This window comes from Labeo rohita, chromosome 25, assembly GCF_022985175.1.
Source record: "Labeo rohita strain BAU-BD-2019 chromosome 25, IGBB_LRoh.1.0, whole genome shotgun sequence".
In the NCBI taxonomy this organism is placed as follows: Eukaryota; Metazoa; Chordata; class Actinopteri; order Cypriniformes; family Cyprinidae; genus Labeo; species Labeo rohita.
In genome coordinates, this window is record NC_066893.1 from 20,598,690 (window position 1) to 20,614,971 (window position 16,282).

A 16,282-nucleotide genomic window follows, 5' to 3' on the forward strand; every position below is an offset into this window, starting at 1 on the left:
TACACATTCATTTATATATTTAAGAAATATTTACAAGTATGTGTATTTATTATAATTTATATATCAATTATATTATAAATAAATACAGATATTTTGTACATAATATAGTTCTCTTAAATATATTTATATATACATAATACATATTACACACAGTTTACACACATTTATTAGGCAAACTCGAACTTTATTTTGTATGCGATTAATCACGATTATTAAAATGTAATTTTTTCCTGTGATCAAAGCTGAATTTTTAGCATCATTACTCCAGTCTTCAGTGTCACATGATCTTTCAGAAATCATTTTAATATGCTGTTTTGCTACTCAGTAAACATTTCTTATAATTATCAATGTTGAAAACAGTCATGCCGCTTAATATTTTTATGGAAACTGGGATTTCAGGATTCTTTCTAAATAGAACCAAGGGAAAGTTCATTATTGTGTTTGTGATCTGTTATCTGGAAATATATATATCTTAGATTTTCAATTTCAGATATGACTTTTCTGCTGATGTATAAGAAGAAAATATAGTAATGAATAATTAATAAGTAAACATATGTGACCGAGGACCACAAAACCAGTCATTAGGGATATTTTTGGGAAATTGAGATTCATGCATCATCTGAAAGCTTTCCACTGATGTACAGTATGGTTTGTTAGGATAGGACAATATTTGGCCGAGATACAGCTATTTGAAAAACTGAAATCTGAGGGTGCAAAAAAAATAAAATAAATCTAAATACTGAGAAAATTCCCTTTAAAGTTGTCCAAAATAAGTTCTTATGCACATTACTAATTTAAAAAAAAAAAAAAAAAGTTTTGATATATTTATGGTAGGACATTCACAAAATATCTTCATGGAACATGATCTTTGCTTAATATCCTAATGATTTTTGGCATAAAAGAAAAATTTATCATTTTGATCCATGCAATGTACTTTTGGCTATTGCTACAAATATACATGTGCTACTTCTGACTGGTTTTGTGGTCCAGGGCCACATATATACATCAGCATGCACATGAATAAATTCAAGCCCTTTAATATTTCCCGTTAAATATTTTGTTCTACACATAAATGCAACCCATTTTTGATGTTCAATGCATTGCAAATGCCGTTTCATGTCATCTTCAATGCCAAATGCTTGACAAGCCTTACAAAGCCATCAAACAAATTAGAAGAAAGGCTTCTTAACGACAAAATGTAATGGTCTGACATGTTTGGTCATCTAGTTAACAGGAATTGTTGAGGAACATGGCAGCCAGATGTTCAAAAGAGAAAACAAATCGAGTAGGATGACCTATCAAGTAAAGAAGACTCGATGCGTTTTATCATGACTCAGATACCGATAACCTTATCAACAACTTAGCAGTCCATGTCGGCTTAAAGATTTTCTGCTCGAAAAGAGACAGGCAGCGAGAAGGAGAGAGAGACATCGGGAGAACAAGAAAGAGAGAGCGTTCTTTTATTTTGTTATTTTTTGGTAACATTTCCAGGATGACAACATGTGAAATCCCAGCGATAAGAGAAGGCTACGTCTTTGGAGCCTGGCCGTCATGCTTATGCGATAAGACAATCTCTGAAGGAATGGCTGCTGATGGCTGATTCATTTGAACCTTGAGGATATGTGAAATTAAATAAGGTGGAAAACAAGGTCAGCGATGGGCTTTTTGACCTTGCCCGCAGGTCACGAACTATGTAATCCACAATCTTTTGAATTCTTGTCTCTTGTGCGGTCAAGATGTAGCTCTTGCAGTCTGAACTCAAATGTGGGTGTTATTTTGTAGCTGTGGAGTGGGGACTACATTACCCATAACCCCATGATTTTTCTTTCTCCACCTGTTTCCCATTTCTAATTATACACCCCATTTTCTAACATTCTTTCTCAAGCCTTGTTTTGTACCTGAGCCAGTGCCTGTTGCAAAGCTGCACATGGATCCCACTCCTGGTTCATCCTTACAAGAATGCCAGTGAAGCAAAGATAACAGTTCCTGAGTTGTGTACTTCTGCGAAAACTGCAACTGAGATGAATGGGAATGCTAATAGATAACGCTTTCCAGGTACATTTTTGAATTACTCTAATAGATAATATTTAGTGGAGTCTGAGAGTTTGAATTAATCTGGGATCCATTCTTCAGATGTGTTTTACTGGGTTCAAGAGTGTGAAGTATCTCAAATAATGAGTTAACTATGTAAATGCTTTTGAGTTGTTTCACACTGTGATGAAATCTCTAATTTTTATTGGTCAGTGAGTTTTGTGCTTTTAGCTTTTAGTATTTAATTGGCATGTAATGTGGTGGGCACATGCTAACTCTGTTCATTCAGCTTATTAAAAAAAGGTGTGCTGTTACTTTTCTAAGCAAACAGATTTTAGGTTTTTGCATAATAGCTGATGGTAGTTGCCTGGCAACACACATACTGTATACTTTATACTGTATTTCACATTTGCAACTTTATATATTTTTTTTTTTTTTTGCGGCTATATATCCCACATTTGCTACAATACCTTATTAGCATGGGTTTTTTTACCCCACAAAAATGACTTCATACCTCATAATTGTGACTTTACCTCACAATTGATTTTATACCTCATAATTGTGACGTTATACATCATAGTTGCAACTTTATATCACACACCTGACTTTATACCTCACAATTGTGACTATACATCACAATTGCAACTTTATAACTCACAACTTTGAGTTTATACCACATAATTATGACTTTATACCTCTTTACCTGACTTTATACCTCACAGCTCTGACTTCATACAATGTAACTGTGACTTTACTGATTTTAACTGATTTTATACCTCATAATGATGACTTCATACCTCACAACTGTGAATATCACAATTGTGACTATATATCACAACGGTGACTTTACACATCACATTTGTGACTACACACCACAGTTGCAACTTTATACCTCATAATTATGACTGGACTTTATACCTCACAACTGACTTTATGCCTCATAATTATGACTTTATACTTCACAGTTGTGAGTATACATCACAATTGTGACTTTAAACCTTTCAACTGTGACTTTATTCCTCATAATTATGACTTTATACTTCACAATTGTGACTATACTTCACAATTTCGACTTTATACCTCACAGCTCTGACTTCATACAATGTAATTGTGACTTTACTTCACAATTGCAACTTTATTCCTTGCAACTGATTTTATACCTCCTAATCATGACTTTATACATCACATCTGTGACTACACACCACAATTGCAACTTTATACCTCATAATTATGACTTTATACCTCACAATTGTGATGTTTAGTCACCATTGTGAGGTATAAAGTCATAATTATGAGGTATAAAACTTATATAAGCTTTAACCTCACAACTGTTACTTTATATCTCATAATTATGACTTTATACTTTACACTTGTGACTATACATCACAACTGCGACTTTAAACCTCAAATCTGTGACTTTATACCTCATGATTATGACTTTATACTTTACAATTGTGACTATACATCACAATTGCAACTTTATACCTCACAATTGACTTTATACCTTATAACCCTGATTTAAAAAACAGCTAAAACCAGCCTAAGCTGGTTGGCTGGTTTTAGCTGGTCATACAGGCTGGTCTTAGCTGGTCAGCAGGCTGGTTTTAGAGGGGTTTTGGCCACTTCCAGGCTGGTCAGGCTGGGAGACCGGCTAAAACCAGCTACTTCCAGCTTAAATCAGCTAAAAGCAGCCAACCAGCTGGTTTTAACTGTTTTTTTTTTCAGCAGGGAATTATGACTTTTTACCTCACAGTTGTGACTGTACATCACAATTGTGACTTTATACCTCACAGCTCTAACTTCATACAATGTAATTGTGACTTTACTTCACAATTGCAACTTTATTCCTCGCAACTGATTTTATACCTCCTAATCATGACTTCATACTTCACAATTGTGACTATACGTCACAATTGCGACTTTATTCCTACTGATTTTATACCTCATAATCATGACTTTATACTTCACAATTGTGACTATACATCACAACTGCAACTTTATACCTCACATCTGTGACTTTATACCTCATAATTATGACTTTATACTTAACAGTTTAACTATACATCACAAATTTGACTTTATACCTCGCAACTGACTTTATAACTCATAAATACGACGTTATAACTCACAATTGTGTCTAAACATCACAGTTATGACTTTATACCTCACAACTGTGAGTTTATACCTCATAATTATGATTTTATACCTTACAACTGACTAAACATCACAACTGTGACTTTATAACTTACATCTGTGACTTTATATCTCATAATTGACTTTACACATTGACTTTATACTTCATAATTGTGACTTTAAACCTCACATCTCTGACTTTATATCTCATAATTGTGACTTTATACCTCACAATTGTGACTATACATCACAATTGCAACTTTTAGACCTTACAACTGTGACTTTATACATCACAATTGATTTCATACATAACAATTTAAACTTCATACCTCATAATTATGACTTTAACCCACACAACTGTGACTTTATACTTTTTATACTTATACTTAATTCTTTTTTTTTTTTTTTTTTTTAAACTTTATTAAAATCTAATCACATTCACATTTTTAAACCTTCAGAGGTCAGATACCATTAAACATAATGACAAACTTCCAACCTCAGAGAGACAAATCTCTTCAGCCTTTCAAAAAGAATGTGACCGCAATGGTTTGCCTCACCAACTAGCACCCAGTGGTCTGTCTGCAATGGTGGACAAAATGACCTAATTTGAAATCCCGTTGAGTGGCAGAGCAATCTAAAGATGTTCATGACCAGGTGAGGGTGACCGAGAAGAGGGACCCACGTCCCTCGGATAAAGAGAGAGGAGAGAGAGACGTCCATTCGCCGAGGGTAGCATCTGAAAGTGTCAGAGGCGAGGGAAGACAATTGCGTCTTTAAGGGTTTCAGACTAAACAGCTTATTTGTATTCCAGCCGTACCGCGCGCCTCCTCACGTGTGACTGAACGAGGAAGGGAGGCTGAGAGTGATGATAGTGAGGAGGGAGGTAAGGAGAGAAAGAGAGAGAGAGATGAGCCTAAATGTGATGCAGCAGAATGCTGTAACAGAACAGGCTTTGGTAGACGAGGGAACGCGGGCAAGTGCACACTCACAAGCTGTCGCGCACATGCACACACACTAACACATGTTTGCAGAAAGAACGAGGGAGGACAAAAGCAACGAATGGCATCTTAAGTCCTCATCGCTTCGGTTTACGGACGTACCGTTTCGAAACCTGTACTCAAGGTCTTCTCAGCGGCACTTCAAGGAAAGACTCGCGCCACACATGCGGCATCTCTGATTCGTTCCACAGGTGAGGGAGGAGAATCGAGTGAGTCATTACATTCAGAGAAGATGCGGCCCTGAACTTCTGCCCTCTTAAGGCTAAAAGAAAAGTTTAAATTACATCTGGGTTTGAATAAAAGGAAGCTGTTTTTTGCCAAGAAACGGATTTTGGAAGCTGCGTTTTTTTTCTTTGCGCTGAAGCGAAACTACTTTTGTGATAATGTCCAGGGAAATTGCAAGGTCAAACAGGCAATTTCGTGTTGTTTGTGAGCGCCGGCGCAGAATGAAATAACTTGAATCCAGCTTGTCGTTACACTGACTTCATCATTGGTGAGTAACTTCCTAAAAGATTTCTATGCAGCATTTAAATGACTGTGCTTTTCATTTGTTGGATATTTTGGCTCATTTGTGAGCAGCAAAAACTTTCAATTTATTTTGTTATTCTGTTTGCTTTTTATTTTAGATTAGTTATTTCATTTATTAGATTTTTTCAAAGTATTACATGAATGCATTTGACAGACCGCTTTGTCTAAAGTGATTTACTGTTCATTTAAGGAACATTTCATCAGTATGTGTGTTTGTTTGGTATCAAACGCATGACCTTGGTATTGCTAGCACCAATTGCTACAAGGAACAGAAACACTTTGAACATTTGAAAACAGGCAATAATAAGAGTCACCACTTTGTAAGCTCACAAAAGTGTCTCTCAAACTACGTCCTTTAAGCTGTTGAGACAATTTCTGTGACAGTGCTGGTTGGAATATGAATGCCACATGTTTGTCTGATATTTGTTGGCCTCCGAAAGCACTTTGTACACATTAATAGAAATGGTGACGTGCTGTATGAGTAAGATTTAAGTTTGTTCTCTTCATTTTTGATGGTAAAGGACAATGCTCTGCTCATTTAAACAGACGATTTATTAAATAACGGCCATCTGCGATGCTTTCTGCTTGAGCAACAGTGCATTTTATGCAGTCTGTTTTATCTAAAACAAAATTGTATTCAGGTATTGCATTGTATCAACGGATTTACTGAGAATCAAACACGTGACCTTTGTTTGAGCTACAGGGCAAGTAAGTTCTCGGTATGTGGCAGATGATCTGAGGCGGATATCTGTTCAACTTGCATGATGAGTCACTTCCTGTGGTGACTGGGGGACAAATGTCCAGGTGGGAATAAAACTCCACAAACTCTGAATTCGTTTGGTCGTCGGGTTTCATCAAGTTTCGAAACTTCTGCAGATTAGCCTCAGGCACTAATTCATATAATCTCAAAAATGCAGTTTTAAAAGCTTCAAAAGCAAGACTGTGTTCAGACATCAGAGAGAAGTGAATCTCTTGAGCCCTACCTTCGAAAACACTCTGCAAAATCAATGTCCAAAGCCAGTGTTCAGGCCATCCTAAAGTAGCTACTGTCAAGTTTATAGTAAAAATGTATTTATATTATATTATATTATATTATTATATTATACTTTATTACTAATTTTATAAAATCAAGACAAAAATCTCAAATCTCTCTAGTGAACATTTAATGTTAGACAAATTTATAAAATAACTGAAAATCTTTTAATATTTTGTAAATATTTTTTTTTTAAATCAAAACAAAATCACAGATCTCAAATCTCATTTGTGAACAATCATACAAAAATTAATATTAGACAAATTTATAAAATAACTGAATCTTTTAATATTTTGTAATTGATTTTATAAAATCAAGACAAAATCACACACATCTCAAATCTCATTTGTGAACATTTAAACGCAATAAGACAAATTTATAAAATAACTAAATCTTTCAATATTTTGTAATTATTTTTTTTAATAAAAAAAAAATCACATCTTAAATCTCATTTGTGAACATTTAAATATTTAATATTAGACAAATTTATAAAAAACTGAAAATCTTTTAATATTTTGTAATTAATTTTTTTAAATCAAAACAAAATCACACAGATCTTAAATCTCATTTGTGAACACTTAAACATTTAATATTAGACAACTTTATAAAAACTGAAAATCTTTTAATATTTTGTCATTAATTTTTTTTTAAATCAAAACAAAATCACAGATCTCAAATCTCACTCGTGAACATTTAAACATTTAATATTATACATATTTATAAAATAACTGAAAATATTTTGTAATTAATTTTTAAAATCAAAACACAGATCTCAAATCTCAATTGTGAACATTTAAACATTTAATAGATCTCTGAATCTTTTAATGTTTTGTAATTGATTTTATGAAATCAAGACAAAATCACAGATCTCAAATCTTACTTCTTGCTTGTGAACATTTAAACATTTAATATTAGACATTTATAAAATAACAGAAAATCTTTTAATATTTTGTAATTGATTTTATAAAATCAAGACAAAATCACATCTCAAATCTTACTTGTGAACATTTAAACATTTAATATTAGACAAATTTATGAAATAACTGAAAATCTTATAATATTTAGTCATTGATTTTATTAAATCAAGACAAAGTCACACAGATCTTAAATCTCTCTTCTCACTCGAGAACAAACATTTAATATTAGACATGTTTATATAAAAAAAAAAAATCTTTTAATATTTTGTAAATGAATTTATAAATCACACAGATCTCGAATCTCACTCATGAACATTTAAAAATGACATTATTGACGTCAAACTTGCTGCGACACTTGATGATATGATGCATGATATTCATTAATTTATATAATAAATATTTATATTATATAATATTTGTATTATTTTATAAATATTTATAATATATATTAATAAATAAATATATGTATTTTAACATTTAAACGTTAAAAATCATTAGATGTTTTTTCTTTTGCTAACACAGATCTCCAGTCTAATTTAAATTGTACATTATATTATATGATATTGTTGACATCAAACCTGGTGTGACATATATCAAAAATACATTCATATTATTTTATGAAGATTTATAAAATAATAGAAACTTTTTTCTAAAATTCAGTATTTCCTAAATGTTCTATTTTCCTTTTCTATTTGACGCAAACTTTAAATCTCACTTGCGTACATTTAAATATGATGGTGCAACACATTTAAGAAAATAATTTTGATGTAAAAGTTTATAAAAAATAATTATAAAATTAAGTTTTTTCTAAATGTTTTTTCTAATATGATTTTTCTCTCTGACGCAGATCTTAAATCTAATTTTTGTACATTTAAATATAACATTATTGACGTCAAACTTGGTGACACTTTTCAGATATTTATTTATTTATTTATTTATATTATAAAAATGTATAAAATAATACAAAATATTTAAAAATGTAAATGTTATAAATGATTATTTATTTATGCACATTTAAATATGACATTACTGACCTCGTATGACTATCATTCGAAATATTTTATAAAAATATCTAAAATAATAGAATCCATTTCTAAAATGTAGTATTTCCTAAAATATGATATTGTTGACATTTGAACCTGATAAACACATCTCAGAAATTTATTTAGATTATTATTAAAAGAATTTTCTGTTTTTTTTTTTTTTTTTTTTATCTCATTCGTCCACATTTAAATATGACATTCTTACTGGCGTCCCTGATTTTAAGTTTTGGAAAAAAAAAAAAAAATATGTGATGTGTGTTGGAGGCATTTTTGAGATGTTATGAAACACTAGAGGAGACATCTGTGAGATTAATGGCATCTCGAGAGTAAAATCGGAGAAAAAAAGTTTCCATTTCCTCTGTATTTAATCGTACCGCTGTCAAAAGCAAACGATTGTGATATGAATAAGAGTTTTCGTTTCTGATTTGTTCTTTGCCTGGAGTTCTAGTTCTTTCAAATGCACCAGCCTCACAAGTTCATTTTATCTGTAATAAAACAGGCAACAAGCACTGACGACGGCAAACTAGGCATTTCTAGTCCTGTAACGTAACATTTCTCACTCTCAGATGAGGTTTCACAGTATCACCCAAAGAGAGAGTCGATCTCCTGTCTCCCGGGTGGTCCTCAGAGGAGCGCTGAGACAGTTGTCTTGATTATGTTGTTAGTAGAAGTGCTCATCCCGTCTTAATGCAATTAGGGATGTGACAGCCTTCTCAGTGAGTTATGATGTTCAGTGCGCTGCACAGCTCAGTGTATCACAAAACCCATGACACCACTGTGATTGACAGCGTAATAACTGACATTGTTATGAAAATGAATGTGGAGGTAAACTCCTGCTCCTCTGTGTCTATAGTAGATCGCAGACAGGAGGTCATAAGATGTAATATAGCTCATATTGTGATATTTTTAGCCCTTAGGCATTGTACAGTAGATATGCAAACAGTGGATTTTGTGTAAGATATTATATATAAAACAATGAGTGTTCTTTATATATACTGTACATAATTTTCTCTTCCATTCTAGCTTTGGCAAAGTAATTACGTAAACATTTTTTTTTTTTTTTTTTTAAGTAGGTTAGAATGTAATCAAGTGCCTGCCAAGGTAAAAACAACAAGAATAGCTATTTTCTTTGTACATTACTCACAAAGTGATTCATTGTTTGGAAGTATGTTTTTAGAAATCGCAACAATCACTTGTGAAATGCCAACAATCAAGTATTTGTTGGCATTTCACAGGTAAATAAATAAAGCAAAAGTAATAGGTGGCTCAAAGCAATGGTTCGCCCAAACCATTGCTTATTCATTCACCCAAATCCATTTATGACTTTTTCTCTTTTGTGGAAAAGAAAAGCTAACATTTAGAGATTTGAAGCAGTGTGAATCAGGCAAACAACAACAAAGACATAAAATTATTATAATTGTGGTCAAAATGATTCATGTGATTCAATCGCTTCTGATGCAAAATGATATATAGCTTTGTACCATACAGATCATTTTGCACCAAGAAGGGTTAATATTTATTTTTTTACCCAAATCTGTTTTGGGCATCTTTTTTTTCTTTTGTGGAACAGAAAAGGCAAAAACTTTAAAAGTAGTCAAAATTATGTATGTGATTCGACTCTTCTGAAGCCGTATAATAGCTTTTTGTGAGGAACAGACTAAATCATTCAAGAATCGCCAGAGATCTTTTTGAATGAATCAGTTCATCCAGTTCTCAAAATCGGTCAAGTTTTCTTAACCCGGATCAGTTGATTAATTAAAAAGATCTCTGACAATTCAGTTGATCCAGTTCACAAAATAAGACCAGTTTTCTGAACTGGATCAGCTGATTCATTCAAAAAGATCTTTGACAATTCAGTTCATCCAGTTCACAAAACTGGTCTTGTTTTATGAACTGGATCAACTGATTTATCAAAAAAAATCTTATCAGGAGATATTAATTCTCCTGCCAGGCTGAAAATAAGAACATGTTCTTAATTAAATTGCCTGTTTAAATAAAGATTGAATGAATGAAATTGATTCATTTAAAAATATCTCTAAGGATTTAGTTGATCCATTTGTGAACTGGATCAGTTAATACATTAAAAAAGATCTCTGACGATTCAGTTGATCCATTTTACGAAACTGGTCTTCTTTTGTGAACTAGATCAGTTGATTCATTCAAAAAGATCTCTGATGATACAGTTGATTCGGTTGGAAAAAACTTTTTTGTGATCCATTTCACAAAACTGGTCTTGTTTTGTGAAATGGATCAGCTGATTTTTTTCAAAAAGATCTCTGATTATTCAGTTGATCTACTTTACAAAACTGTTGAAGTTTTGTAAACTGAATCAACTGATTTATCAAAAAGATCTCTGACGATCAACTAATTCATTCAAAAAGATCTCTGACGATTCAGTTGATCCAGTTCACGAAACTGGTCTACTTTTGTGAACTAGATCAGTTGATTCATTCATAAAGATCTCTGGTGATTCAGTTGATTCAGTTCACAAAACTGGTCAAGTTTTGTAAACTGGATCAACTGATTTATCAAAAAGATCTCTGACGCTCAACTAATTCATTCAAAAAGATCTCTGACGATTCAGTTGATCCAGTTTACAAAACTGTTCTTGAAAATCTCTGGTGATTTAGTTAATCCAGTTTACAAAATCCAGTTGTTTTGTGAACTGAATCAGTTAATTCATTCAAAAAGATCTCTGATGATTCAGTCGATCCAGTTTAAAAAAACTGGTCTTCTTTTGTGAACTGGATCAGTTAATTCATTAAAAAAGACCTCTGACGATTCAGTTGATCCATTTCATGAAACTGGTCTACTTTTGTGAACTAGATCAGCTGATTCATTCATATAGATCTCTGATGATTCAGTTGATCCAGTTTACAAAACTGTTTTTGAAGATCTCTGGTTATTTAGTTAATCCAGTTCACAAAACAAGATCAGTTTTGTAAACTGGATAAACTAAATCACCAGAGATCTTCAAGAACAGTTTTGTAAACAGTTAATTTATTTAAAAAGATCTCTGATGATTCAGTCGATCCAGTTCACGGAACTGGTCTACTTTTGTGAACTAGATCAGTTAATTCATTAAAAAAGACCTCTGACGATTCAGTTGATCCAGTTCACGGAACTGGTCTACTTTTGTGAACTAGACCAGTTGATTCATTCATAAAGATCTCTGATGATTCATTTGATCCAGTTCACAAAACTTGTCTTGTTTTGTGAACTAAATCAGTTGATTCACTCAATACGATTTCCGACGTTTCAGTTGATCCAGTTCACAAAACAAGAAATTTTGTGAACTGGATCAGTTGATTCATTCAAAAAGATCTTTGTGGACGATTCTTAAATCAAACACTAGTTCTTTCATGAGCACACCAAGAAGGGTTAATGTCTTCAGTTCAGTCTATTTTATCACACAAATCTATAGTTTGGCTTCAGATGAGTTTGAATGTTTGGTTTGATTCATATGAATCACTTTTATGATATATTTATAGTGGTTGCCGTCATTCACGTTCATCATATTTAAAAACAACAAACAGGCTATTCTTCAATAAATCACTTTTTGTATCACACAGAAGAACTCCTAGAACAGCGTGCGAATGATTAAACAATACCAGAATTTTCATTTTTAGGTGAGCTATCCCTTTAAGTACATTAAAACATCAGTCACACTGGCCTGTTTAATAAAACCCTCCTCCTGGACAGAAGATTTGTCCTTTCTAGGGCAAAGTGTGTACCTGAGACCATCTGTAGCCTGTGTGTTTATGTACAAGTGTGTGTGTGTGTCCATCTGTGAAATGCACACTTGTCTTATTAGTGTCTCAACGTAACCATATCCCTGTCAAACGGTGACAGCTCTATTTCCAAACCCGCCATATTGGCTGATTGAGTCTGTCATTGGTGCATTTGGGGGATGGTGGAGTATATTCTTTTACTTGCTCAAATAAACGTGCTGTGGTTTTCCAGAAGATCATTTTGATCAAATCTTGCTCCATACAGCTTATGAGAATTAATGGAGTTCTTAAAATGATCCACCCAAAATCATTCATACACTCATAATGTTTTTGTCCATACTGAGGCATTTTCTAAAATATCTTCAAAAGAACGTCAGTCATATATTTGAAACCGCAGAATTGTTTTGGGTTTCGTTTTGCATATTAACCATTGCTTGCTTTTATTTTGGTGTTTTTTTAGGAGAAGTAAAACCGATCCAAATGAGAAAATCTCAACACTGCCGTTACAAAGCTTGTTAGCACCAGGACATTTTTTTAATATAGCTCCAACTATATTCGCTTTTATTTTGGGGTGAACTATCGCTTTAAAAAGATCTAATTTGTGACGTTCATTACTTTGATCATATGTTAATAATAAATGTTGCATATCTTTGTACAGCCAAGAGAGAAGTGGCAAAACACTGAGTGAGTAATAACTCAGAATATGATTTATAAGTCGTTCCCTAAAAGTTGACGTTAATCTAAAAGCAACCATTATTCAATACATGCTGTAAATGAAAATGAAATATTAGCAAAGCGTATTGACTTTTCTTTGCGCACAGCTTTCAAACAAATCAGTTAAAACACTAGCTAGAAACAAACAACTACGGCTCATAATTAAAGCAAATCCACACGCCCGGCAGGAAGGGATGAAAATAATTGTTTTTCCATGCAATTGGAGATGCCCAGGGGGGTCAGATTAAAAAACGCCTTCAGGCGGCTTCATAAACTACCCTCCCTGATGCCTTTGAGATCTGCCTTTTAAAGTAATGACATCAAAACATGGTCTTTTGCCGGGAGTATCTCTCTTCCTCAAAGGCCTGAGATACTGGGCGCTTCGCGTCTCCTAATTGGAACTGATTAAAATTTTCAATGTTGTTCACTCCATCTTGCACTGTTTGCAGTTTTTTCCCAGCCGCCTTCGACCCTTATTGCCCTCTGATGAGCGAACAGTGTGTTTTTACATTCATTACACTTTTACAGTTGAACAGTTGAGAGAGAACTGCTGTTTACTGTATGTTGTGCTCAGATCTTTCTAAGGTCAGATGGCAATGTCTTTGAACTTCTGTTTGTTTGTTACTGAAGGGAGACCAGACAAAAAAAAAAAAAAAAGACATGTTTTGCACTGTTAAAATGATTCAACATCACTGTTTTAAAACGGTTTGAAATTTTGCAATAAAATACTTCCTTAAAGAAGTCCACTTCCAAAACAAAGATTCACATATAATGTATTCACCCCCTTGTCATCCAAGATGTTCATGTGTTTTTTTCTTCAGTCGTAAAGAAATTGTTTTTTGAGGAAAACACTTCTGCATTTTTCTCCATATAATGGACTGATATGGTGCCCCAATTTTGAACTTCCAAAATGCAGTTTAAATGCAGCTTCAAATGATCCCAAATGCGGTTGTAAACGATCCCAGCCGAGGAAGAAGGGTCTTATCTAGCGAAACGATTGGTTAATATTTTATTTTTACGTTTTCTCCATTCATATTAGTTTTAGTTAAAGTTTCAGTAATTGTGTTGTGGTGTTTTGTCATTTTTTTGTTTTACTGTATGTTTATGTAGTTTTTATTATGTTTTAATTTCAGGTTTAGTTTTAGTTATTTTAGTACATCAAGTTAACTAAATTAAAATGAGAAATGTTTCTTTGGAAACTAGCTGAAATAAAATAAACACAAAAAATAAAATACATTAACAAAAATTATACTTTAGAATTATCATTTTTGAGAAATTAGATATTGTTAATATTTTAAATTAACTTTATTTTTATATTTTTTGCTTTCATGTTAGTTTTAGTAATTGTGCTGTGTTGTCATTTTGTCATTTTTAAAAAAAAAAATTGTTTTACTGTATGCCTATATAGTTTGTATTAATATATATATATATATATATATATATATATATATATTGTTTTTTTTTTTTTTTATTTCAGTTTTAGTTATTTTAGCATATCAAATTAAACTAAATTAAAATGAGAATAGTGCCTTGGATACAAATTAATTTTTAGAAAATATTTTGAATTAAATTTTATTTTTATGCTTTCATGTTAATTTTAGTTTAAATTTTAGTAATTGTGTTATGTGTTTTTGTCATTTTTAAATTCATTTTTGTTGTTTTGTTTTACTCTGTCTATATAGTTTATTATTATTATTATTATTATTATTATTATTATTATTATTATTATTATTTCAGATTTAGTTTAGTACATCAAGTTAAAATAAATTCAAATGAGAAACACTGCCTTTACAGTAGCTAAAATAAAATGTTAAATATGTTTTACATTTGATATCTGTTAGCATTTATTTTATTTAAAAAAAAAGTTCTAGTTTTACCTATAATAACCCATCATTTAGACTTTTTCTGAAGCATGGCATGAAAACAAGCAATTTAATTATTTTTTTTACACACACCTATAATGTTCATTGTCAAGAGCAACTCTGTTATCAAAATAAAACAAGTCATTTTTTTCTTGTGAAAAAATGTAAGTTTCTCCAAATCTATAAGACAACTTCATTTAAGCAGAATTTTCACACATTATTATGGATTACTGTTTTTGTCCTATTTCTGGTCAGTGCGTTTTCACGTTTTCTGAGATTTTCAGGCTGTAATTGGGAGCATGTTGGCAGCAGGCATGTTGAGTGTCACAGTAATGTGAAGGTTGCAAATGTATTGTGCTAACAGATTTCCTACAATTACATAATGTGATAAACAGAGAGCTTCCTCAGCACTGCCGTATGGGCTAATGGAACCTGCCGGTTCCTCATATCAGATCACACAACTTGTGGGAAAGTGCTGATTCTGCGTTCGTGGGGCTGTAGGAAGATTCACACGCCGGTGCGCTGAAGCCTGTCGCTGTCATGCCCATTAACATCACATCTCTCCGTCCAGGCCTTGTGTATTAGCCACAGGGACGATAGTTTGTGCTGTTTCCCTGTCGTAATAGTTCAGATTATCATGCATGGTTATGCTTAAGATATCACTGCTGTAAACAGCACATTTTCCATCTTCAGAGAGGGCAAGCTGGTGTTTTGATTAGAAATTAAATAGATTCCTTTAGGGCAAGTGTTGACCAAGACTTCAGGAATAGAAATCATCATAGATTTATGAGGAAAAATGATCAGAAAATACATCAGCGTTGGAGCCGAGCTCTATGCGATGAATTAAAAATGAATTTGGGCTTGAAAGTCCAGATGAAAGAAAAAAAAAAGACCCTTTTACTTTCATAATGTACATTTTTGTATCGTATTGTGAATTATTCATTGGTGCATGTTATTACAAAAAATGAGAAAAACATCTTGAACGGTAAATTTAGGCAATGATTTAGCTAGCTTGCATGCAGTCTGAGTCTTTTCTGATATGTCCACTTTTCATCATCGGATGAATTCCTGATGGTTAAAGTCACTGATAATCCAGTTTCACTCTTGAAAGGAAAAAAGAATGGAAGCTTAAAATAAAATAAAATAAAATAAAATAAAATAAATTGTATGATATAAACTCAGAATTGCAAGAAAAAGTTTGAATTGTGAAATATAAATTTATAACTCAGAAAAAGGTCTAAAATGTGAGATGTGTGAAGTCTTTTATTTTGGTTTAGTTTAGTTTAGTTTAT

At 32.4% G+C, this 16,282-nt stretch overlaps 1 protein-coding gene across 2 annotated transcripts in view; it reads left to right on the forward strand.

Annotated features, from left to right (window-relative positions):
* Positions 1 to 1,895: 1,895 nt before the first annotated feature.
* Positions 1,896 to 16,282, forward strand: part of lrrc4ca (leucine rich repeat containing 4C, genome duplicate a) — a 283,862-nt gene continuing 269,475 nt past the window's right edge. Inside the window, exon 1 of one of the 2 annotated variants that reach the window (XM_051099845.1) lies at positions 1,896 to 2,055. The gene's annotated coding sequence lies outside the window, so the exon portion shown is untranslated. Of the gene's footprint in view, positions 2,056 to 5,133; positions 5,656 to 16,282 lie in introns of those variants that run through there. The other variant, XM_051099848.1, reaches the window with a different exon arrangement.